Source organism: Falco peregrinus, chromosome Z, assembly GCF_023634155.1.
Source record: "Falco peregrinus isolate bFalPer1 chromosome Z, bFalPer1.pri, whole genome shotgun sequence".
In the NCBI taxonomy this organism is placed as follows: domain Eukaryota; kingdom Metazoa; phylum Chordata; class Aves; order Falconiformes; family Falconidae; genus Falco; species Falco peregrinus.
Window position 1 is genome coordinate 81900793 of NC_073739.1, and position 24939 is coordinate 81925731.

Below are 24939 nucleotides of genomic sequence, written 5' to 3' on the forward strand. Positions count from 1 at the left end.
AATAATAGCACCTCTCATTCATGTCCAAAGTTGTGTCTCACTTTGAAGTAGTTTCTCAAAGACCTATCTATGAAAACCTATGGATTTGATTAAAAAAAAAACAACACCAAAGATAATCCTTTACAACCAAAGCTTTCAATGAATTATGGTCACTCTGGAAGAAGACTCAATACTGAATGAGCAGCCTCAAGGGGGATGTATTTCATGCACCAAGGAGAGACTGACCCCGGAGTATTGAGTACAACTCCCTGCTCTAAAATAGATGAGATGCAAAAATTGACTGAGATACAAAAACAAGTGCCACAATTTAGTGCCACAGACAATTTGTAACTGGAGAAAACATCTGACTGAGAGCAAGAGCTCCATGCATTTAGCATATGGAAAGAGACAAACTATTACCCTCCCTCAGGAGATCAAGAACCTGCTCTTCCCAGGCAGAAAGTCCAAAGTACTAGGCAAGGTCTGAAAATCTACCAGGAAAGGCACAACGTAAATCCATGGCTGGAAGTGAAAGCCAGGAAAATCATAGCATGGCATTAGAAATAATTGGTAATTCTAAAATTAATTAACCATGCATCAAGTAATAGCACCGTACCAAGGGACATGGTGGATTCCCCATTGATTGATGTCTTCCAGCCAGAAGTGTGGTTGCTTCCCTGGAAGACATACTTCAGGCAGACACAAGTTCTTGGCTCAATCAAGGGGGTCACTGGACCGAGACTGGCTGATCCATTCTGGCCTTCATAAATCTCCAAAATCCTTCCACAGGGACTTGCCCTGGGATGCAAAAGATATATAGACTAAGGTCAAAGTGGTGGGTCAGCCATGTACATCTCTGTCCATGACTTCCCCATCCTCCCAGCTGAGCGAAAGGGCTGGAAGCTGCAGCCACCAGGCTGAGGGGCGGTTTGGTTAAAAACACTGATAATGCACTTCCAGTTCTTTCTGCAGAAGATCATGCGGTTTCTCGACGTGTGAGGCCAAAAAAGATGTGTGGCCCAGTGCACTCTTGACAAAAGCATAGATTCACTGAAGCTTACAATTAATATTTAATACCAACAAGTCTTCTGTGATGCCGTGCGGATGTAAATAAGTGGAGAGAACGTGATATTTACCCCACTATAAAACATTAATGAGAGCTAAGCTATTTACAAAAGCTAAATATGACACTGTATTTACTGTAGGTCACCTCCTAGGGTTAGAGATGAAAAGTTTTTGGTCTAATGGAAAGTAACATAATACACCATAATAACACAACCACTGTCTCGTCTGCAAAGAAATATCTCCTGGCTCCTTCTTTCTATTGCAATTACAGGTGGGTAAAGCCACCACAGGGGAAAAAATAATGATAAAGAAAAAACAAAAGGAAAGGGTGCCTTAAGGAGACCCGATACCTCGGGCTTGTTTTACTGCATGCTCTCCATGCTCATTGTCAAACATTGTCATGCTCAGGTGGGAACTCAGGTCAGTAGTCAGGTACGTGGGATGACTTCACTTTAATTGAAGTTACACTATCCCAGGATTGCCAATTAAATATCAAAGTGCGTTCAAGTGATCTGGTGCTTTCCTTCTGCTCCAATATAATTCAAATTCCCCCTGAAAAGGTTCCTTTGTATATACCCAAACCTGCAATCAATATAGATGGTTAAATGGGATTGTCAAAACCTAAAATGCCAATATGCTGCAAGTGAACTCATTGATGCATGTCTCATGGCATTAGGCTCAGTATTTATAGACCAGAATAGTTAGGAATGTGTTCCCACAAACTAACACCCTCAGCAGACCCCCCACCAGCCAGCTGCATTATTCGCTAGAGGTCCCAGAAACCACTGAAGAATTGTCAAAGCCGAAGCAGAGTCCTGATTTAGGAAGCATTTGAGTGAAGTTGCAGACTGAAGACTAACAAAAAAATTGCTTAAGAAGGCACATTTGTCTCAGAAGCCTGGACTTTTGTTTGGTTTGACATCCAAAAGCAAGCTGAAAAATGATGTGAGCAATTTCTAAGGCAACAGGCGCTTTTGGTGGAGCAGCAATACATGGAAAAAGGCAAGGAAGCTTCAGCCTTTGGTGCATATGAGAAGAGAACATGTGTTATCGTGAGCAAATTAGGAATGAGTCAATGCCACCTACCTCGGTTTAGCCCTTACTCAGCTGAGTATTTTCCAGCTGGTGACTTCCAGATAGCAGTCTTCAGCCCTTTGAATTTTTCCAGGGAAGGAAAAATTAGGATGGCTGGATGGATTGTTTGTTTCCTGTGAATTTAACAAACATGAAAATGATAGATAGGATCAATTCTAACAATAACCGAACATTTCCATTGGAAGGGACCTACAATGATCTAGTTCAACTACCTACCAAATAAAGTTAGAAATGCAAAGAAGACTGCCTTGCTCGTTAGAAAGGATTTTGAGAAAGGTCATTAAATAGAGTAGTAGCTAACATCTCCCCTCCTCCTAACCTGCAGAACATCTCCAAGTAAAATGGGACCCTCAGCACATAATTGCCAAACCCCTTTTCCCTATAAATCCCTTCCCCACAGCTGCCCCAAGGCACATTGTTCCAATGGACAGCAGTGTCCCAATGTTGCTCTAGATGCCACCAAATGATGCCTTCTCTTACAGCTCCTGTGAGACCCTGCAGCCTTCCCACCCACTCTATCTCCAGCAGATTTAACCTCAGGACCTGGAAGTGAAGTACACACCGATTATGCGACATGAGGGTCTACATCCCCCCAAACCCCCACCATCTCCCATCTGAGTCAAAAAGTTTGAAGTGCTAATGTATTTTACATGACCTAGGAGCAAATGACTTGCCCCAAGGTGAGTCCATGTAGTCAGTGACAGAACCCCAAAGTGCTCTCCTCCTCCAGTCACTAAGCTCTGCTCCCTACACAACCACCTATAGATCAAACCAGTGCTGGAACCAGTGACAAGCTAATGAATAGAGACAGTGGTCTTTAACTAAGGCCTGAGATCTATCTCTGGGGGATGCTCCTGGGAGTAAATCTTACTACTGAGATGCTCAGTGTGCATTCTTCAGGATAGATGATCTATCACTGTGCCACGCACACCCTTTGTGATATCTGTTTACTGAATTCCCACAGAGACTGATGAAGTTTCAGTGTGATTGATGAAAGAAAATCAGTAAAAATAGGGAGGTGTGTGCAGAATTATTGAAGAAAAGATAGCTCACCCCATCCCCTTAAAATTTTCCACAGATAGGAAGATTAGCCTTCGTACCTGGCACCTGGTGGTCCTCAAGCCATGGACAGAGGGAGATGCTGTGCTGAGAGGCTGACAGGACAGCCTCTACTATTAACCTCCTCTGCAGCCCAAAGATGGTGTGATTTTGGACCCAGTTTCAAGGCTGGTGACATTTGGGTCCATTGGAAAGATGGTGCAGGAGCTTTAGGTAGCCTTGATGCTCAGACATCTCATCAGCCCCACAATGATGCAGGTCAGCGGGATGGAATCTTAATGAGTCTCAATGCGTCCTCCAACCAAGAGAGGCTGGACAGCTGCTCTCAGCCAAACTGCAAAGGGTATGGGAATGAAGTTCCAATAAGATGCCTTAAGACTGTCCAACACATCTCTAAGGGGATAGCAGGACGAAGTCATGACCTCCAGGAGACACATCTTTTGCGCAGCAGCTGGTGATCACGTTGGGTGCGTTGAGGCATCTCAGATGTGATCGAACACCTCTGTTTTCACTCGATTTCAGCTCCAGGCTCTGCAGACTGTAGTTCAGCTCTTGCCCACAAAAGCGTGGTGACCAGGACAAACGAGGGCAACTCCCAGGCCACAGAACCGGTGGGGTTTACCTTTGAGAAGCCCACACCAGAGGAAATAATTCCCTGGAGGGCAGCAGGGTCTATGGTGCCTACCTAAAAAGCAGAATGGTCTACACATTTGTCATTAGAAGATATGCCACAGAAGCACGCACTTCTGGCCATACCAAAGAGTTTCTCATGTCTATACCGATTGCTAAAAGATTTTTTATACAGAAATGGAAAAAACTTTTAGAATATTGAGGTGTCATTTCAATTATTTTCAATTTATCTTGAGACATACTTTATTTCATGGCATCTTTTCAGTAGGATACCCCCAAATTTAAATGTAGGATGTTTTTTTTTTTTTTCCAATGAAATAGTTGTCAGACTTTTTTCTAAAATCTGATTGCAAATAGGTACCAAAATACTGGCTTTTCATCCAATCTTGGTAAAATGTGAGTTTTGAAACCTTGAAATTTTTAACAAAATGAAAAAGTATCTTTTCTCCAAACTGTTGTACACACAAAGCAGCTCCCCAAAACCAAGATGCTCAAACACATTGTCGGTAGAAATTCTTGTTCCAAGGCCCTGGGGTTTGGATCTCGTTCCTCCCCAGTTATTGTTGCTCTCTCAAAAGCTGCTCTGAAGCCCATTCCTTTTGCATCACTTTTCTCTACTTTTCCAGCTGGAGTTTACTGGAATTCATCTACATACAAACGCTGGTGCTGTTATCACACACTTTATCTGGGAATATGCAGAGTGTGAGTAATTCTCAAGAACAGAGAAATGACCCCAAACGGAATGGAGGAGATGTTTGTCCATAAGTGTTTTGAAATGCTCCTTCTAATGCCAACCCAGGGAGTTCCTCTAATTACAAATTCCTCTGTCAGCCACAGAAAAACAATGCTTCTCATTTATGAGAGGTGAATTAATGGGATGCTGGGGAGGGTTTTCTCAGCACCTGCTCCACTTGTGGACAGCCATTACCAGGGAGCAGCCTCTAAGCTGGCATTTCTGCAAATGAACCCTAGTCAAGATACTGAGACACATGAAGGTGGTGGCGTGGCACCTCATGCTTACAGATAATTAGCAAAGAGATGATGATAAACGCACAGAAATTGGTTGCAGAGTGGGAAGGTGGATGAAGTGCTCCACAGCCCAGAAGAAGAGCCCAGGAGCTGGGGCTCTCAGGCCACGTGCAGCCTGCAGCAATGACGTGCAGGATTTACTCTGGCTGCTTTTCTGTACTGTGTCTTAACACCACTCTGCAGCACACACTGATGCTGTGCCGCTTCCCGTGGGAGGGAAGATTTCTCCACTTACTCTGCCCATCATCACAATTAGGTTCACAACTACCACGTTTCTCATGCACTGAAATGCCATCAGAGGAAACAGGATGGAAGAGAAGATGCTCCAAATTCTAGTTTCACCTGCAAGACATGGAGAAACCTGATTTTTATCTTCCCATTCCCACCTTCCCTAGTTTACTAACCCCATACAAAGATGAAAAGGAAAGCCACCACCTTTAAAAGGCTGATGACTAGAACTATGACATTATGAAATTGATAATGCAAAAAATGTTTAAATATCCTCCCTGCAGAGCTGTGCTGAGTAAGTCAGGTAATCATTAAGGGGTGCACAACCATTTTATGGGTCATCAAGTGATAAAGCTAATATGCTGCTTAAACTCCCCGGGAGAGAGGTCTCATTTGGTTGCATCAGGCCATTACACAGGGCTGTAAAAAATGCAATTGTTTGATTTGCCTAAATACAGGTGAGATGTAATAAACCCCCTTATTTGACATCTCTTGCTGTGTTATGGCAATCTCAAAGCAGGGACTGACCTTTTTATTTGTCTATGAAGCACTATTCTTACCTATAGTACCGTAGAAATAAAACTTAAGTATGTGTATGCATACACATAATCTATTAACAGTGTGGTGGAGGGGAATAAAAAGCAAGAGGCCTTTTCAAGATGAGGCCACGCAGATTGGGAAAGATTATTTCCTCGAGTTCACACCAGTACTTCAGGCTTGGGGGAAGGGAGGGAAGACGACAGGGGAGGGCGATGCGCTCTTGGCTAAAAGGGGAACAGATCCGAGCATCCCAAAGGCTGGAACAAAAAGGTCAAAGAGTGAGAAATAAAAGCATTCACCGGTGCGGCGGGAGAGAAAGAGAAAAAAAGAGAAGGACCCTGAGAGCATTACATCTTGATCAAGGAATGACTGATAATATTCCAGCGCACCATCTTTCAGGCCCCTCGTTTGATGACAAAGCACGGCCAACATCCCACATCCATTATCCGCTTCCCTCCCCGAGGCGAGCGCATCAATAACGCTCCCTCTGCCTCTCGGTGCCGCGTCCCCCCGTCTGTGCCGTGGCCGCTGCCGAGGGCTCGTGGGCATTTCCATACAGCCCGTGCACATCATTACAGCCCACCAATCTTTCACCACTCACGCAGCGGATCCTGCTGCTACACAGGAGCTGCAGTTTTAACTAGTTCCTCTCCTTTGGGGATGCTCCATCCATCCCAGGAGGCTAGCAGGAGGCGCGCACGGGCTGCTCTTTTATCATGTGAGGTTCATCCCTCTTCCCTTCGCACCTGATTACAGGCAGTGAAAAACCTTCCAGTGCTGTGACACAACCACCTTTTTCTTAAGTTTTGTTTTGTTTTTCCTTCTCCCAACCTTTTAATCAACAAACACCCTTATCCCACCTAGTTCATCCAAGAGGGCAAACATTTGAATTTGAATGTTAACATCTTCAAACATGTTGTCATAATTTGGCTGGATTAACATTCTAGTTTGTTCAACCATCTGCTCCTCTCCAAGAGCAGAGCTGGTTCCTGGCACACATGGTCCCCGTAGCCTGCTGGCTCACACCGAGGTGGGGATGGTCTCATCTGTGCTTCGAATTCCTCCCAAAAACCAGCAATGGGCTCCAAGATGCTCAGAAGCTGGGGAAAATCCGAACTTCTCACCCACCAACTGTGGATGAAGATGTAGTGGTTTGGTTTGAGAAGGAGACAAGTTAGACACAGCACTAGGAGCCTGGTGTGGATCTTCTCAACAGCATTTTGGAGGCATACTCAAGCCTGAAAGCACCAACACTGGGAATTATTTTAAATAACTGACTATGGACATTCCCTGAAGCTGCAGATGCAGAGCGAGCTGCAGCTGAGGTTGTGCTGAAGGTGAAGGAAGATACCAGGTGAGGGGAACTGATTTGGAAGCTATGTTGGTCAAAGCTCTGACTAGCACAAGGTTAAGAAAAGATGTGAAGCAGACTCTGTTACCCTCCTGGCTTCTCAGAAGCCTTGAGTGACTCCTGGCAGATGCTTCTGCCTCTGTATTTTGTTTTTATTCAGGCCTAAAAGATGCCGCTTCAGGTGTGGTGAACATCAACATGGAGGTAGGAGCCACCTGGCCGGAGCTGTCTCAGAGGCAGCTCTCACACCTCTGCCATGCCCAGTCCAAAACCAATTTGCCCATCCAAACTGGGGCCTGCAATTGCCCTTCTCCCTCTGCAGAAGTCAACCACCCCCTGACCGCTGTCCCTGCTCATCACGGGTGACCCAACAGGACGGTGGCGGTGGAAAGCAGCACACACCTAAGGAAAGCAGCAGAGCTTTGCTTCAAATTATCAGTTCAAATCCCAGCAGGATCAGTGGTGGATTTGAAACTAGATCAGGTAAGTTCCAGGCAGCTTCCTGAGCTGCAGGAAAAAATTACTTAGTTCAAGTCCTTTAAAAATAAAAAATCAGCAAATCAGGAGAATGGGAGCAATTCCAGGCAAATCAGCTGGTAACACCTGTAATGAACCTTTGACAGTGTTACAAAATAAATAGGGATTTTTAGAGGTGAAGCATTTACCACGAGAGAAAGAAAAAAAAAAAGTTCCTAAGAACATCCCAGATGCACCAGGGGTTTTTTTGGCTCTTGCAGGGAGGATGGGGAGCTCAGCCCATCCCTCCTGCCCTCCCAATCCCAGGTTCGTACTGCCTACACTCTGCAATCAGAGGCAGCGTTCAGCCGTCACACCATCACCTCTACAGACCCCGAACCTTCCCCCTCTGGCAGCAAAAGCTCCGATACGTGGGACCGAAACCTGTGCTTAACGCGGAGGGGTGAGGGCCAGGCAGTCTCCAACCTGTTGCCTGCTCCAGGACAGGCTGGGAGGGAAAGGTCAGGTCCATCAAAGCAGCCAGCGAAGCCAGCCAGTTAATAGCAGACCTGTTTCTAATTGCTTGCTGTATTATAGCTACACCTTCAACCACCTGAGACCACCAGGAACCCATTCAAAGCTTTGCTTCCTAGCTTACACATAAGCCTTTCATGTTTTATTATAACCCTGCCAATTTTTGCTTTCATTTATGTGCAGGAGAAAATGGCTGCTTTACTAGCCTCAACACACAAGGGGACTTGGGGTTTTTTTCAGCCTTATTTCCACATACATTGCTTCCAGAAACCCCCGGCAGATCCTCTCCAGATTCCTGCAGTCTGATGCTCGGTGCACAAACTGAGCGACACACTGCCAGCACCCTCAGGAGCAGGTTTTTCACCCTTTCTTTTGCTCCACATTGACATGGACGATGAAACCCACCAGTGCTCTGCACCTCTTGGTTGCGCTGTTTGTAAGTGTGGTCTGTTATTTAAGTCCCGTGCTTTCGCAACTGCCACAGGCATGGAGGTCTCCATGAGGGCTTCCTCCACCAGCAGCTCTTGCCACAGCCTCTCACTCATGCCCAAATCCATGCAACCTCATATGACACCATGTGTGTGCTCCCCTCCATCCCATCCCATCCTCGTCCAGCTCCCCTATGACGTGACTCAAGTAATGGATCAGGAAAGGGTTGGGATGCAAAGCGTGGGGAGCAACCAGAGCCAGCCCCAGGGCTCCTCTCCCAGCTCAGCCCCACACATTTTGGCTCTTGCCCATCAGGGTATGGCTTTGGGTTTTTAACTCCTGTGGGAAGCACCACGAGCTGGCCATGCTCTCCTCTGCTCCCTCAGGATCCCAACATCTGGGCTATCCAAAAGCTCTGTATTCCTTTGGGATAGCAGGTCCTGGCCAGGCATGAGAGCGGTTTGCATCTCCTCTCCAGACCAGGTCCCTCACACTGAGCACCTCTCCCTTGCCTGATTCACCTTTCCCTTGACAGCCTACACCTCCGACAGTTAATTCCTCATCACCGACTATGAATATTTCATTGCAGCATTCAGCACCAGGATGCCCCCACAGCGTCTGCTTCAGAAACACAGGCGGACTGTCCAGATACCCCGATCACTACATGGGTTAGGGTTGCTCCAGCATCACGGAGCATTTTTTCGGCATGGCTCGAGGTTACGGCCAGGGGCACCCACCGGCAGCAGCACCTTGCCCTCAGTTTTCAGGCAGATGTGGCAGGAACGCATCGAATTACAGCCAAACCCAGCCACGCTCAGCGCTTCGTCCTGGCTCAGCTGAGCCCCAGCCAGCCTGTCTAGGCTTTTTTTTTTTTCTTTTTTTCTTTTTTTCTTTTCCCTGTTATTTAAATGATTTTGAGCAAGAAAGTAGGCCATGAAAAAGGGGGTAGCATTGTTTTAATAATTAGCAATTACGATCGCTGCAATATTAATTGCATATTTCCATAGCAAACACCCCCCTGGAGGGGAAAAGTGAGCGGTGGTTAGAGACCGCCGAAGCCTAAAACTGGAATTCCTGGGAACAGGGAGGGGATAAAAAGGGAGAGAGAGAATGAACTTCTTACATTCAAGTAAATTACTACAGGGATTCCTTAGAAACCTTTAATTAGCCCTGCTCTGCTGTCGCATTGATTGGTCTGAAACTCATCAATTATTCAATGGCAGCAGCTCTTTCTCTCTCTCTCTCTTTTTTTTCCTCCTTTTCATCCTTTAGGTGGAAGAGCCTGTTCTTAGCCTGCTGGGGCGTTTCTGTTTCCATGCCATCAAGCTACGGGCCAGGAAACGCGGCTCGATTTCCAACCTCCAACCCAAGCCCTACAGAGACACAGTCTGATCTTCACGCTGGAGGATCAGGGTCCAGTGCCCTTGCCTTGCTGCGGTTGTCTCTCCCAGTGGGGCTGGTACAGTTAAGAGGTGGCCCATGCTGTTTTTTATGGATCCCTCACCATCCCTGGCTGTTTTCCAGCTTTGGGTAATTGCATACCAGCCTCTGAAAGTGGGGGTTTCCAGGGGACAAGATGCTCCTCACACCTGGTATCCCTGCGGGGTGGCTGTCACGAGAGGGAAAGGTGTCACGGTTCCTCCCAAGTAAGGGAAGCATTTCCACATGGGGAAAGCTATTTTGGGAAAGCAAGAAAAGGAGATCCACCAGACAGCCCTCATTAGCTCTGGGGTGAAGATGGGGTTGACCTAGATTTGTAGTTAATTGCTCTTCTACCAAATTTTTCCCGGAAAGTTTTGAGTCCTGCAAGCAAGGCACTATTTGCAAGTTACTATGTCACTGCCACAAGCTGGCTTGTGGCCAGAAAATCAGCAATACCCATCCAAAACTGGCCACTTTCTCCAAAAAGCCCCAATACCCACAGGTTCATTTTCCAAACGAGGCACAGCCCTCATTAGCTGTCCCCTTTCACACCAGCACTGTCCCAGCACCATCTTGCTGGGCTGATTTATCCCACCATCCCAGCAGCAAACCCCTCCTTGGTACCCGTTTGGCTACCAAAAACACCATGGAGCAGGTCCTCCTGGCAGCACCGGAGCATCGTGGGTGAAGATGAACTGCAACGATCACAATTCATCCCTGCCTGCCTTGCACTATTTAAACTGTTAGGAAAACAGTTTTGCTCACCATGTGCGTACACATATTAGCCTGTGTATTTATTCGATCCCACTGATCCCCGGGAATTTACTCAAAAAGCTGGTTCTTGGAGACCCCTATGTACGATGCAGCCTCACACGCTGCACGGCCGTGCTTTGCGATTCAGCGACACCGGCTCCCACTCGGTGCAGTGGAGCAGCCGAAGGGCAGCGAGCGCCTGCTCACGTTAGTGCTTAGGAAAAGAAAAAAAGAACTGGCTGGGAGTACAGGACACAGACCTAGGCTAGCTGATCTTCTTTCAGGCTTCAGTCTAAAGCAGAAGCCTTTCCTTGAATTTGTAACTCAGAGAAATTGTGGTTAGATACGCAGCATTTGGTTGATTCCAAATATTTTGTTTTCCTTTCAGAAATGATTTTTTTTTTTTTTAAGTTTAAAACCACTCTCAAGATGATATTTTAATTTTGTTTTTAAGTTTTAAACCCCTCCCACTTTTTAACAGATGAAACGGAGCTGTGGGGTTTTTGCTTTTGCTAGGCAGAATGTAATTTTTCTGTCCCCTCTTCTCCCCACACAACCCCCTTTAGAGTCACAGGAAGATACGGTGTGAGATAAAGGATTTCAAGGGAACGACAGTCAATGGAGAAAACACTAAATTCAGCACCTTGATCCTGCTGGCGGCTCCAAAATCTGCTGAAGTGAACCAAATCTGGGGTGCAGCAGGGTGGGCAGCACCGTGGGCTAGCACACAAGCAGCTCTCTTGGGCCCAGCAGACCCTGGGTCCTTATATTTGCAACAGCAATGGGAAAGCTGGAGCCATTTGCATGGCAAAGTGCCCAGAATTACTTTTCAAATTGTTACTCACCTAACTGAATGGAAACCGATGAAACAAATGGGATGACCGGCTTCGCAGAGCGATGAACTCATCCCTGGGCAGAGCTTGTGTTTTCCCCTATCTGGAACAAAACTCTGAAGAGACTTAAACAATGTTAAGAAGAGGCAGAAAATTGGCAGCTGGCTTTTCCACAATCAAAACCCCCCAGTTTTCAATGAAATCCCCTTTATCTCAGGGAATCAAAGGCACCTCCTGTACCTTTTTGTAGTGCTACAGTCTCATCTGTCTCACCTTCTCAAGGAAAACCTGCAAGGGCTGCACAAATTGCCCTGGGAAATGGCTTGTCTAGAAAAGACCTTTCATCTTTTAATGGGAACAGGCTTGGAAGGGTGAGGATGACATTAGGATAATTTTCCAAGAATTAAGCTAAAGGTGGATGCATGCTATATGAGAGAAAAAATTCAATGCCAAAACTCGACAAACTCTCAAAGCACGATGCATCTGTGCTCGTACCCCAAAAAAAGCCATACTTAAACCAACAGGGAGAGAAAGTTTGGGCATCAAAATCCCTTTTCCACAGACGTTGGCGCAGAGCGGAGCCACCACTGTGCCCATCCTGCCCAGAGCACTCATTGTCCTCCCCACCAACCGTCCACTGTCCCATGGATCAAGGTGAACCATCCTCCCTTGTTTCTAACCCCTGCAAAACTCTGGAGAAAAACAGGTTGTCTAACCCATAAGCAAAGTTTTTTTATATTTTTTCTTTTAAAGTTAAGAACATTTACTTTCAATAAAGGGAATGTTTTATTTAACCCTAATTGTTTTACTTAACTTTTTTCCAAGAAAGCAGTGGGTGCAAGGGCTTCACATTTTCGAATTAACTTTGGATAGTGTCAAAATACTATGTAGAAATGTAAATATTGCATTTAGATTAACTTACAGTGGTGCTTTACCTCTAAATTTTTGAGTCACTTTTTTCTAGACAAAATGTGTTTAATTTGATGCTATTTAATGAATGGGTTTGTTCACCCCCAAGTGCACCTTTTAACAAGGGAATGATTTCTCTTCTCCCTCCTCCAACTTTCATTCACCACTAATATGCCCCACAGCTTCTTCACAATTAAGCTTATTTTAAAATTTGCCATTTAAAACAAAGAAAGGAATTAATAATTCATGTTGGGGAAAAAAAAAAAACAACCACAAACAAACAAACAAGAGATCAACATTTATTACATTACCCAAACCCAGAATTTCTGGTGCCTCAGAGGAGATCATCCCCAAGTGGCATGGATGTGCCTGGAGACCTTGGGAAGGGCAGGATGGTCCCATTGGTACCCCAAGGTCTCCCCACTCCTACTCTCACATTCAGGGATAGCTGCAGAGAAATCACTGCTGAATAAAGGGGAAAAAAAAGAAAAAAATTCCAACCCAAACAAAACCTGAACTCCTTGCCCCAAGAGGAGGATAAGAAATGATCTATTGACTATGAATTTCATTTATCTTGCCACCTTCCTCGGTTTGAGCAGTTGCAACAGCGTTGCTTGCAATGCGTGTACACATATTAGCCTGTGTATTTCCCATCCTACTTATCCCTGGGAATTTATTCTAAAGCTCGCTTTTGGAAACCCATAAGTAGGACATAATTTGAAGGATTTGATGTTCTGGTCAATGTTTCGTCAAGGAGTTATTCTGCAAGCCCTAATACTGTGGAGAAAAACATCCTTAAAAACATTAGAGATAATTTCACTTGTATTGTGTTATATCTATAAAATCAGAGCCATACCAAACACAACCAGAAACACACAGGACATTTGGTTTGCCTAAGTCAGGCAAGCTTTTTGAGCCTGTTTTACCTTAAAGTAGGCACATAAACGCATTCCCTTGCTTGAGGCAGCTCTGCGAGCTCATGACAGGCGGCCAGGCATGACTGTGCTACCCAGAGTTAGCAGCAATGCTGCCAGTTAGAAACTTTTTTTATTACGGATAATAATTTCTATCCCTCTGTTGGCAAGCTAGAGCCCACACGCTCATCCCATCACCTGCTGCTGAGACACGTGAATTCCTCTGTATCCTGTGTTAAAACTCACTATATTATTGCTAAAGTCCTCAGAAATATTCTTACTACAGGCTTATTGAAAACAACTGTGTTATTTCCTCTAGTTTTGAGAGGAGGAGGAGGAAAAAGGTGACAGCTCTGTCCTGGCTTTCCATGTTCCACCACCCCCATCTGCCCTCTGAAAGCCAGGGAAGGGGAAGAAAAATGGAAAATAACACTTTTCCCTCATCTTTCAATTTTTGTTCCCTTTTTAAATTCCAAATACAGGTGGGAAGGGTTATAGTTTTCTGCGCTTTATGCACAGAAGAGCATGCTCCATTTCTATCAAAGTCATGAGATCACTTGAGAACTGATTAAAGGAATTGAAAAAGTTGAATAATTGACCAAAAACATACTTCCTCCTTGATAAAAAACAATAACAATAATAATAATAATAACAAAAAGAAAAAACCAAATCCAGCCCAGCCTCAAACCTCTAAGGTGTCTTAAGAACAAGTTGTATTTTCAGGGAAAGTATTTAATTGGTTTTTTATAGGAGATATTGAAAGACATTTGCTTCAAATGCAGTTTTGTCTTTGCTGTTATAATTTAAATTTCCTGGCTTAAAAAATTACTTAAAAAACAAAGTCAGAATTTTGCATTTCCTCCCTTTTCGCTTTGCAGTACAACATAAGTTTTAGAAACTCATGCTTTCCATATAAACTTTTTTGCTGCTCCTCCGGGAAATGCATTCGGGATGTCCCCAGACTGAAGCTGGGGGGAAAACCTGGAGCCTCCCCGGCAGCTCCCCGCTGGGATGCCGTGAAACCCCGTGGGGCCACAACCACTCGGCTTTGCTGGACCTTTCCTCCACGGAAGCCTCAAAGCCGTGCTCCCGCTGCAGATCAGCCAAGCCAGGTAAAACCCCTTGTGCTCCGGAACGCCGGCGCGTCAGCCGGCGCTACAGCTGAAGGTACAAACCAAACGCTGGCAAATTAAAATTTCATGCACCTGGGAAGGTAAATGCAAGCTCTTTAAATCCATACCCCTCAGCAGAGAGGAGGGTAAGGATTTAATTGTTGTTAATGTTGTGGCTATTTTTTTTTTTTTATTTTGTTGCTAATTTTTTTTATTCCCCTGATCAAGCCACCATGGATCCCAGCATTTTTCCTCAGCATCACTACAAGGTAACCCCTTCCCCAGAGTACAAGTTTATACCTTGACTGCACAGAGGACGGACCGCATGGGCTACGGGCCCAAGAAACTTGCTCAAAGGTACTAAGGAAGGTGGAAAAAGGGCTGAGAGTGAAAATTGTCTTCTCAGTCCTCAAGGAAATCTTTTTTCCCCTAGGATCAGCCTTGATGCCACAGCCTTGTGCCGCAATGCAAGAGGGTAGGGACCGAAACTCCACCTGCCTCGCAATTTTTTCCCCTAAGCTGATGGGTTTAAAGCTGAATCTCTATAGTACATGAGAAAAAGGCTTTTCCTATTGTTTTCTTTTTCTTTTTTTCTTCTTTTTTTCAGTTCCCTCTCTAACACTAAAGCAAATACATGTGAGTGTACCCCTGCTTTTAAGACAGCGCTGGTTACTTCGCCCCTCTCCTCACCACCACCCCCCCCCCCCCCAAATTTCAAGAAGAACATACAGCTCATGAAAATTTAATGCCATATGTAACAAAGCAAAATGAATATTTAATTGGGGCTTTTATGTGAAACCAGATAACAAAACCAGTTACACATAGGGGGAAAAAAAATTAAGCCCTCTAATGTTTGATAAAAACTGGTACTGAAGCAGTTAAGCTATTGGCAACAAGCGGCTCCTAATAAACACTCAGCTAATTCTGTAGGAAAAGCACTAATTAGAAAAGCAATAATAATCGGTGTAATTGCTCTAAATTACCCTCCTCACAGAGAAGTGTGTTTGGATACTGAAACGCAGCTGCTCCTGCTCCATCCAGGCGCTAGCAGCCGGGGATGCTCTGCTTTTCTCTGCTGCCCTCTCCAGGTCCAGGAAGGTGGAAGAGCTGTCACCTCTCCCATCCCAGGGAAAGATGGGGGAAATGCTGCACCCGGGGCACCCTTGGGTGTCCCAGCCTGCCTGGGCTTAACCTGGGATCACTGGTAGCATCACTTGGATGGTGCTGGCTCAGGAAAACACAGCGCTGGGCTCCAGAGCTGGGGTTGGGGTGGCTGAGGAGATGCAAGGAGGGTGGATAGGTCCCTCTGGCCATCCAACTGCTTAGAAAATAGAAAAAATAGAGCTTAGTGGTCTGGACACATTAGATGGGCCAGGGTTTCATAGACATTGCCTAAAGCGTGCGGAGCTGCATGCCAAAACATGGCCAGGGGCTTGCAGCAAGAGCCGGAGAGCTACATGGCTCCTTGGGGTCACCTCCTCCCCACAACACCTCAACATGGGGACCCGCTGTGATGGTGTGCTCCCCCCCGACCTTTATTTCCCACAGCCCTACCCAAGTGATAACCACCGGTGGTGGCTGTAATGGGTGCATCTAGCCGTGATGGCTGCATTGGATTCAAAGTGGTTTCAGGGGAGAAAGATAACAGCAGGATAGCCAAGGGCTAACTGGAGCAAGGTGCCCACCTCACCGCAGCGCAGGGCAAGGCCAACTCAAACCAAGTTTAAAAGAAAGTGATTTCTGCAGTCGGAAGGCAAACGCGACCGTGAGCCAGCTCCCCGACGCCCGAACGAGCGGCAGCCCAGGCCCGCGGAGCCCCCCTGCACGCAGCGGGCTGCACCCCAGGGGCTCCCCTTGAGCAGGGACCCTCCCAGGGGGGCTCCTGGAGGCTGAGAGAGCCCTTGCCTTGCCGCTACAGACCCTCGGTAGGTGATTAACGGCATGCTAAACTGGGAAATCTTACCAAAGTGATAGAAGGGATCGATGGCGCACAAATAACCCTTTACAGACATAAACTGTCGACCAAGTCTGGGACTAAGCCTGGATCCAGCTGCACCTGAACTCCCTCCGGGAAGGGGTTTAGAACGCGGGGGGGTCCCCTCTGAACCTCATGGCCCAACAGGAGGGTCTCCCTGACAGTTCTGTCTGACCCCATCCTCTGTGCAGTAAATAATCAAGTGCACCTTGACGTCAAACCTCGTTAAACCGCTGTCGCATTTACTATCAAACTTTGTTAAATCTCCCTTTTCCATCAGAAAACGTATCGCTGCTTCTCTCTTACTCCATCTGCAACACCCATGGAAATACAGAAAGGATGAAACCCATGACTCTTAGATACTAAAACACAGTGGAGAGCCCAAGGTTCTGCTCAACGTGAAAATGGGAACATAACCTCCTCTCCAGTGCATGGGGTGCCTGGATGCGGTGTGCATGAAGACCTCACATCCTCGTGGTGGAGGCATGTGAGGACTGGATTGACCCTTCCTCTGCAAGGGATTCCCAGTGTTTTATTTTAAAACTCATGGTTAGGAAGATGAAGACACTGAAGATGCTATGTCTTTTACACAGTTCAGATTACAGTCATATTTTGGATATTAGGAGCTCCCAAATGCATCTCTGCTCCTGCTGTATGCAGAGCATTGAAATTATTAGCACAATTGATGCTCTCTTGTGCAGTATCTTTTATTATTGGCAAATTTCTTTGTTCTAACTTAAGTAATAATGAAGAGAATAACAAACTTTCATTGATTACGTGTCTGTACCAGCCAGCGAGGTTGCACTAGGGTTGATGACAGGCATTTTCAGAGAAGTAAATTACTTTCCCATGCAGCAAAAAGAAGTTAAGAGACAAGCTGCATAAGTCAAAACCATCCTTGACTTGGTGCTTTGGTTGCAAATAATCCCATCAGCGTCCTATGGTGCTTCCTCCCTGGTCTCACTTGCTTTAATAGCACAGATTAATTTAATCCAACAATACTTCAGCTGTAACCCAGTGACATGCAACCATTAGCTGATAAAATAGAAATACTCACCTCTTTGAGCATCCTGTGACCTTCCCCTGGGAGCTTTGACTTTCTCAGCGCTAGGTCGGTGACCGTAAGATCAGGACACCCTGTCCCCAGGTGACCACGGTGCAGCTTCCAGAGAGCAATAGCCAAAATCAGCCCAATGCCAAGTTCACGCTCACTGATGCCAGGCTGGCTAGAACCTGGGAAAAGAGATGTGAAAACTTATTCGCTACCAGGTGTGGTGTGAATATGCATTTTGTGCTGCAAATGCCACATATCAAGCTGTGCTCCCATGCACACTTCGCTCATATTGCATAGACCTTCCCGGCAGCAGAATTTGGTTTTCATTATGTAGATTTAATTTTTTAACGTTACGTTATTTTATGGCTTGAGCAGCTTTCCCAAATAAACCTGCATTACCTCTGCACGATGCAAAGTCCATAATAAATAAAAAGGTGGGTGGATGTCCTCAGGGTTGGCAGTTTCCAGGCTGGAGGCAGGGATGGTGGGGCAAAGCCCCAGTGAAACTATCATTGAGTTCCCCTTTAGAGCCTGAATCTATAGATGGAGTATACACAAGGACAACTCTGAAATGTTCTCCAAAACTGGCCTCAAACGGTGTGACATCTTGATTCACTTCCAGCAGCATCCACAGCAGTTGAAGTGGTCTTTTTTTGTTTGTTGTTTTGTTTTGTTTTTTAATTTAATTTCACTGATCTTGATGGAATTGTTACAGAGGAAATTATTCCAGGAACAAAGCAAAATGGTCAGAGCCCATCCCCAAATTTTCTCTATAAGCAGAAAAGAAATGCAGAAACCCAAAGCAACGCTTTGGAGAGTCAAACCCTTCCTGAGCTCGATTTAATTCCCTTACTTCAGAGATGCTACTCATGCTGCACTGCAGCCTCAGAGAACGGACAGTCATGCTCCAACTTTCCCTGTGTAATTACATTTAAATCCTCGTTGCTTCCATGCATGCTTCAGTGTTATTTATATTGGTTTAACGATCCATTAAGCAAATACTGTACTTTGGGAAGTGCTACTTTGCTTATGAACAATTACAGTTTCTCCAGCGTTCAGCGGCACTAACCACAAGGAAGAGGAACTGCAGGGCAGAGCTGGCTTAGAGTGGGGGCTTGGGGCTCTTGGGGGAGCAGGGAAGGGCTTTTGGCAATGTTAACATAACCCTTTCTAGTTTTGTGTATTTAAATGTATATTTGGAGGGCATTCAGAAGGGGGGGGTTGGTTTATTTTAAAAAGAACTTTCTGTAGGAACCCAGATTAATTGCAACTTGATCACACTCAAGAGGGGATTCCAACCTGGCAGGACTTACTCAACTGGAGCCAAATCCTGCAAATATTTCCAGAGTTTGGATGCTGTGGAGAGGCTCTAGTCAGTGAAGCACATCCCACAGGCAGACCTCACCTTCCTCATCACAGACATCACAAACTCTATCCATGCGTGTTGGAGCATGTCCCATGACCATGTGTTTGGCCAAGAAGGGAAGACTTGGCTGTACTGAACTTGGAACAAGAACGTGGAAGTTCTTGGCTGTACTCAGCCCTGGGATGGCCATGGGGTGGGGAGGAGCCCACAAATGCCCTCCCAGAAAACCTGAGCTGGCCAGGACCTTGGGAGCAGGGAGCAACTGGTTCAAAGAGGGTCTTTGCAGGCAAGCAGCACAATGAAGGAAATCCCAGGGTAAGGGAAGAGATAGGATTTGGACCACTACCCTTCACAGGCAGACTTTCAGTCCGATCAGCGATGAGACGTAACAGGTACAGTGCTGTCTTGCAAGCCCATCAGTTCAGCCCACAATTAATTTAATTATTTTAAAAATCTTAAATTTTTTTTATTTTTATTTTTTTAATTTTTAAATGGCCTTCAGTTGGGTAGTTGAGCTTGTTTTCTCCTTCCGGTTTGCTGCATGCATTAGATGAGTCCCAGCACCATGGAGCAGGGTGAAAAGGAATCAGAACATAGAGGTTGGCAGAGACCAGCCCATGGGAAGGAGGTAGATGGGGAGGATTTGGGGACATCAGGGGACCACAGGGGCCTCCCCCACCCCTGGCAACATTCAGGGCTGTGAGACCCCATGTGCGCTGACACCAGCTCAGGTCTGCAGGAGCAGGGGGACAGTTTTCTGTTCCACTTAATTAAGGTGGCAGGATCTGCCCGAAGTGTGTGCCAGCTCTTTCATGTGCCCATTCTCCCTTTACTCCTTTCCAAAGTGGTTTCTTGTGTCTTAAGACCTGTCTTATTGTGCTTGATCTGACAGAGTGGAAAATTTAATTTTAAACTAATTAGTTTCTAAGTTGCCAAATAGCCTCAAATTACCAGGCATCACCTTTCCCAAAGGGGGAGAACAACATAACTTACCTGTATCCAACACTTGACACTGCTGGAGTCAAGAGCATGGAAACAAAGGATCCCCAATTGCTTATTGTCTTGGCTCAAAGTTCAAGAGTCATTTATGACAAAGCTCTAATTAATAGTTTATTACTCGTAACTGACCATAGCCTCTTTTGTTAGCATTTAATATTATTAGCTAAAGGTTTGCTTTGAATGCAGAATGAGGTTATCTTTGAAATCAACTTGTTCGGCTTTCCTTGGTCTTCAAGGAAGGCTGCCCTCCAGCCCATCGCTGCCGTGTTCCCTGAGCCTCGATCTAGTGGTGTCAGCAGCTTTTCACCTGACACCAAATCATTGATGTGCTGTTGCTCTGATTACTTGGTCAATGAAAGGTCACATGGATATAAGTACTGTTTTCCAATTCTTCTCATAAATGGGCCAGTAATCCTGCAAAGACCAGCCAGCTCTTTAAGGCTAACATCAGCAGTCATTCCCATTCGAATTTAGTTTTTCCAGTTCAAAAAACATCTGTGTTACTCTGCCAGCATGCAATATCTTTCAAAATATTATGGTGGGGTTTTTTCCTCCTTGTTTTTTCTCTTTGGTCCTTTGAAAGGCACTGGAAGGAGAGCCCAGGCAGCAGGGTGTGGACACAGCACCTGCCATTGGGATGACGACAAGCTTCTACCCTCTGGCTGGTTTTGGAAGGGGCTTTGGGTCCAAGTGGCACTCTTTTCATGGCACTAGCCCAAAGCATCTCTATCCTGGCTGGTGACGCAGTAGCAATGGCAGGGACATCCTAAGGGGACTGGGGGAGGGAAGGGGCAGGAGGGGCTTCACATTGAGCAGTGTGGTACCCAGTGGATGCTTTTTACCTTTCCTTATGTCTCTGCACAGTCATTTCAGAGATCAAGGCACTTACAGAACAGGCTGGTGGAGATGCTGCCGATTCCCATACGAGACCTCCTGCTGCCATCACAGCATGTCATGTGGGAAGGGGCCAGGCAGGGCAGGCTTGGGGCAGCCCCTGCCCCAGAGACCTTTCCTATGCTAGATGAAGCTCCCACCTTCCCGTTACTGCCTTGATGCCATTTCTGCATGTGGGATCTGCACAGGGTAAGAGGAGAGAAAAATTATTCTAAGCAAAAAGAAATATTTTTCTGTGCTTCCCCCATCATTCTTTTTCATGTAACTTCATTTCACTTCTCACCAGAGTATCTATTTGTCTAGCGCCAAATATGCCACAGGGTAGCAGTGACAACAGCCATCACTGCAGATGAACAGCAGATTTTTCCATTCTCTAGCAATTACAAAAGATTACGTAACAGGAAGTATAAAAGCAAAAAGTATTAATAAGTTTAAAAGTTAAACTGGCAGACAAACTTCTTTCTCAACTGGAGCATTTAAAAGTTTTTTGCTCAACAGTTGAATTTTAAGTAAAAAATATTTTGAATAGAAAAAGTTATTTTGCTTTGAGAGGGTTCCTTTGAAGCATTCCTTACATTTTCTTAAATCCCCTTCCTGTGACCCAAGAAGTGTGGCAGAAGCAATGCTAAAAATCATAGAAGTGGGGTTATTCCTCAACAGGAGTTTCACTTAAGAAAGTCATCCCTGGTTTCCTTTAACGCAACGTGCTGTGGATGGCTGCAACTCCACGGCACATGGGAAGATCCACGTCCTTGCCTGTTCCAGCAAGCCCTGGGGAGATGCTGGTGGGACGGTCAGAAAATGCTGTTTGTGTTAAGCAGAAAGGCGCCTGCTCCAAACCACGGTCACTGGTGTGTCTCACCCCTTTCCCTGAGACATGTTTTGGTACCAACGTTTCTCTTGCTAGTGAGTACTTCTGTTCTTGCAAAACACCTCCCCATTTTTGCTTCAGGAGCTCTCACACTTGAATACCCCATAGTAAACTCCCAGGTTCTCCATTACATCCATGTCCCGCTGTCACTCTGACACCTCCAGCCCCCCCCAGTAGTGCCGGTGGCTGAAGGGACTGTGGCCGGATCCAGCACCACTTGCAGGAGCAACCATGGTCATCCAGCCCTCACCACCTGGTTTTTGGAGATGCTGATGCTTGGCAGAAGCCACCCTCCAAGCGCACGGGGCTCTTCATGCTGCTCGTCGCATCATGGCATCCCCAAAAGTGGTACCCAAACCCTGTGCAGCCTTTTCCTCTCCAGGAGGGCACAGAGATGCCGTTGGGGAGCTCTCCCCAGGACACTGGACATCGGCTTTTGCCACGGGAAGGCCACCCCACCAACCCACGCTCCACATTTCGCAAGTCCCTGGTGCGCTGGACAGCCAGCCCGGGCTCTCCCCATTCCCCGTTCTCTGCTGCCATCAGGTGGATGTTTGATTTTGTTCAGGTTAAAGCAGCAAACCCGTGTGTTTTCCCTTGGTTTAACCATCTAGGCCACGGGCAGGAGATTCCCCGGCCTTTAGTCATGCAGGCAAAGCCATAGGATCCTGGAGACATAGGAAGATCTCTGCTGTTTTCCCCTTTCTCAAGGGCAAGCTGATTTTGGAGACCACAACAAGCTGGCCAGACCCAGCAGGCAGCACTGTTGGGTCTTGGTCTTGTGTCTAAGGTAGTGGTCTGGATCCGACTCCATCTGGGAGACTGGCATTATTTATTGCTCCCAGTACCTCCCTTGTAAATCCCACGCCCGCAGAGGCAAGATTTAAGCAGTGACAGGACTTAGCACCAGCACCCACCTTGGCACGACCCCGGGGCCAGATTTCCTGCACGCGTTAGCTCAGGAGTTCTCCAGCGTGGATGCCCAAGATGACACAGGGCAGGGTTTGTCTTGAGCAGGGCACCACAGCGTTTTGGAGATCTTTTGGTGCTGAATGCACTGGAAGTGAAGCTGCAGACAGAGAAAGAAAAGCAATGCACATTTAATTTCCCGGCCAGCTTTGCTGACATAATCATCCAGCAGCCAAAAGCTGCCCCAGACAAGGACCGTTCCTATCCAATACCACAAATGCATCTTCTTCATGACATGCCACATGACTTTTGAGAATCACTCCAAACTACAGCGTTTGTAAAGGGTTTTGGCATTGTTTGGCACTTCTCGTGGAAAAGAGTAGCTAATTTAAAAGGTATAAATCACTATTTTTCACGCCACAGCAGCAGCACCAAAAGCCCAGAGTATTATCTCAGTAATGAAATTTGGGCAGAACATACCTGTGCAGAAAATCTTTGGCAGTTTGATGGAGGAGTCAACCAACCAGACCCTGCTGAGAGCCAGGATGCTGCCAAGATGTTTGGTGCTGAAGCAGTATGATGTTTTGCACCACCTATAACTCAGGTCAGTGCGTTACTTTTGTACAGTACTTGGCAACACCGATGCCAACTCATCCAGTCACCTCGCATAGGGTTGTACAAGACCAGTGCTATATGTGCTGCTTCCCCATCACCTCCAAACATCCACCTCTGGCGCTTTATTCCCAGATCTTCTGTTGAATTTCAACCCTTTCCATCGCTGGGGAAGTCATCGAGGAGAGTTTTCCCACCCATAGCGTCTCCTCTTGCCATGCTGCACACTTGCTCCCAGGCTGGCCAGTAGGTACTGGTCCACCAGTGCCAGACCAAACAGAAGAGAAATACCAAGCTCACTTTGGAGCAAGGTAGTGGTGCAGATCTTCCTTCTAGGTGGCCCTAGAAGACAAGACTGAGTCTTCTCTTTAAACACGACTTAAACTGGTGAGTGGGTTCAAAAGGCTGTGGGAGGGGAGAGCCGGGAATGATGACTACGTGGGCACAATTGTGCAAACTGAAAAACCACAGGAGACTTCTCAAGCTAGGCAGAAAGAGCCCAAAGCAGCAAATGAGGATATTGAAGAAGGTAGCTTAATTTTTCCCAGTAGATTTTAATCATCTATGAGTTGTCCAAGCACTTCTCTTCCCATCTTGGTGGAAAAGGAGGAGCTAGGAAAGTAAAGTGACCGCAGTGCAGGAGCCAGAACCACTTCTCGAAGCACCAGCAGCACCTCTGCTGGGCCACAAGCAGAGTGTGGCAAAGGCAACAGGAGAAAGAGAGAAGCAGCCACAGAAACCGGCTCCTCCTTTCCAGGCATACAAAGGGCTCGTGGCCTGAAAGTCCTCCATCAGCTCCTATTTTTCCTGTCTGCCCCTAAAATAAATAGGATGCTCAGGCTTTGACAAAAGACTATCAGCAGAAAGCAAGGTTAAAAAAGCAATAATTCAGCCAGTTAACTGCCATCGCTGTTCCTTCCTATCTCTGCATTCTTGATAAACAAATTCATAACAAGATTTTACTGCTCCGTTCCCCGGAGCAGTCCATTAGTCTGTCGTTCAACATGCACTACCAGTTGAAGCCGAACTCCCACAATACAATATCCCTTAAGATGATCTCCTTTGCATTCACTGTGATGTAATTACGCTAATTATCCAGCCGGCTTTAATATCCTCATATTTTCCAGGAGGTTTATGATCAAACCTGTTCCTTTAATTTACTTTCCCTGCCATTGGAGCCGGGGTGTTTTGATGCACTCTGACACACGTACATCTCTCTGCGGGCTGTTATGGCTTGTCAAGGCCATGGGGAGCTTTGTCCCAGCTGACAAGAACTTTAAAAATGATGCCTCCTAACTAGCATTTAGCCAATGTTTGATGGCTTCTCCCATCTATAACATAACGCCAATAATGCCCGTGCATTTCAAGGTTTCTTTTTTTTTTTTTTTCCAGTGTAGTAAATTTCCCAGGAAACATCCACATATTTACCCTTCCACTTGAAATGAAAGCCCTGCCTGTTAGATTAACATTTATCTGTGGGAAAAAAACCCCGAACCAAACCAAACCCCAAAAACCTAGAAATTTTGGGGGCCAGATCCTTACAGCTAGTATAAAACCACTGCGTATTATAAACCTGATGCAGCAACTTAGAAGCTGGACTTTTGATGTCTGGAATGAATTGCTTTAAGTAATACATATGAAAAATATCATTTGACATAAAAATCTCATTATCTTCCCGACCGCCTGAAATACAGCGTGAATCAAACCCTACCAGAATGGATGACAGAAAGTCCTGCTCATTCAGTGACTATTAGCTTACTTAAGAATATTTTCTTTCATGATTATAAAGTTTCAGTGCATGTGCTGCAGGATATAGGTTTCATTAGCTTTTTCATTTCAAGTTTTGCTGTGTGCTTGCTTTTTTTGAAAAAAATAAAATAAAATCTGAATTTTCATGGCTTGGAGCTACCACAATTTTTTC

The 24939-nt window shown here is 45.9% G+C and overlaps 1 long non-coding RNA gene across 1 annotated transcript; it reads right to left on the reverse strand.

Moving 5' to 3' along the window:
- Nucleotides 1-17396: 17396 nt before the first annotated feature.
- On the reverse strand, nt 17397-22563 carry LOC129782679 (uncharacterized). Its single transcript, XR_008744706.1, has 3 exons — nt 22415-22563; nt 20622-20806; nt 17397-17546 (listed from the first exon to the last, which is right to left on the reverse strand). It is a non-coding gene; the product is annotated as an uncharacterized LOC129782679 (long non-coding RNA).
- Nucleotides 22564-24939: the final 2376 nt, after the last annotated feature.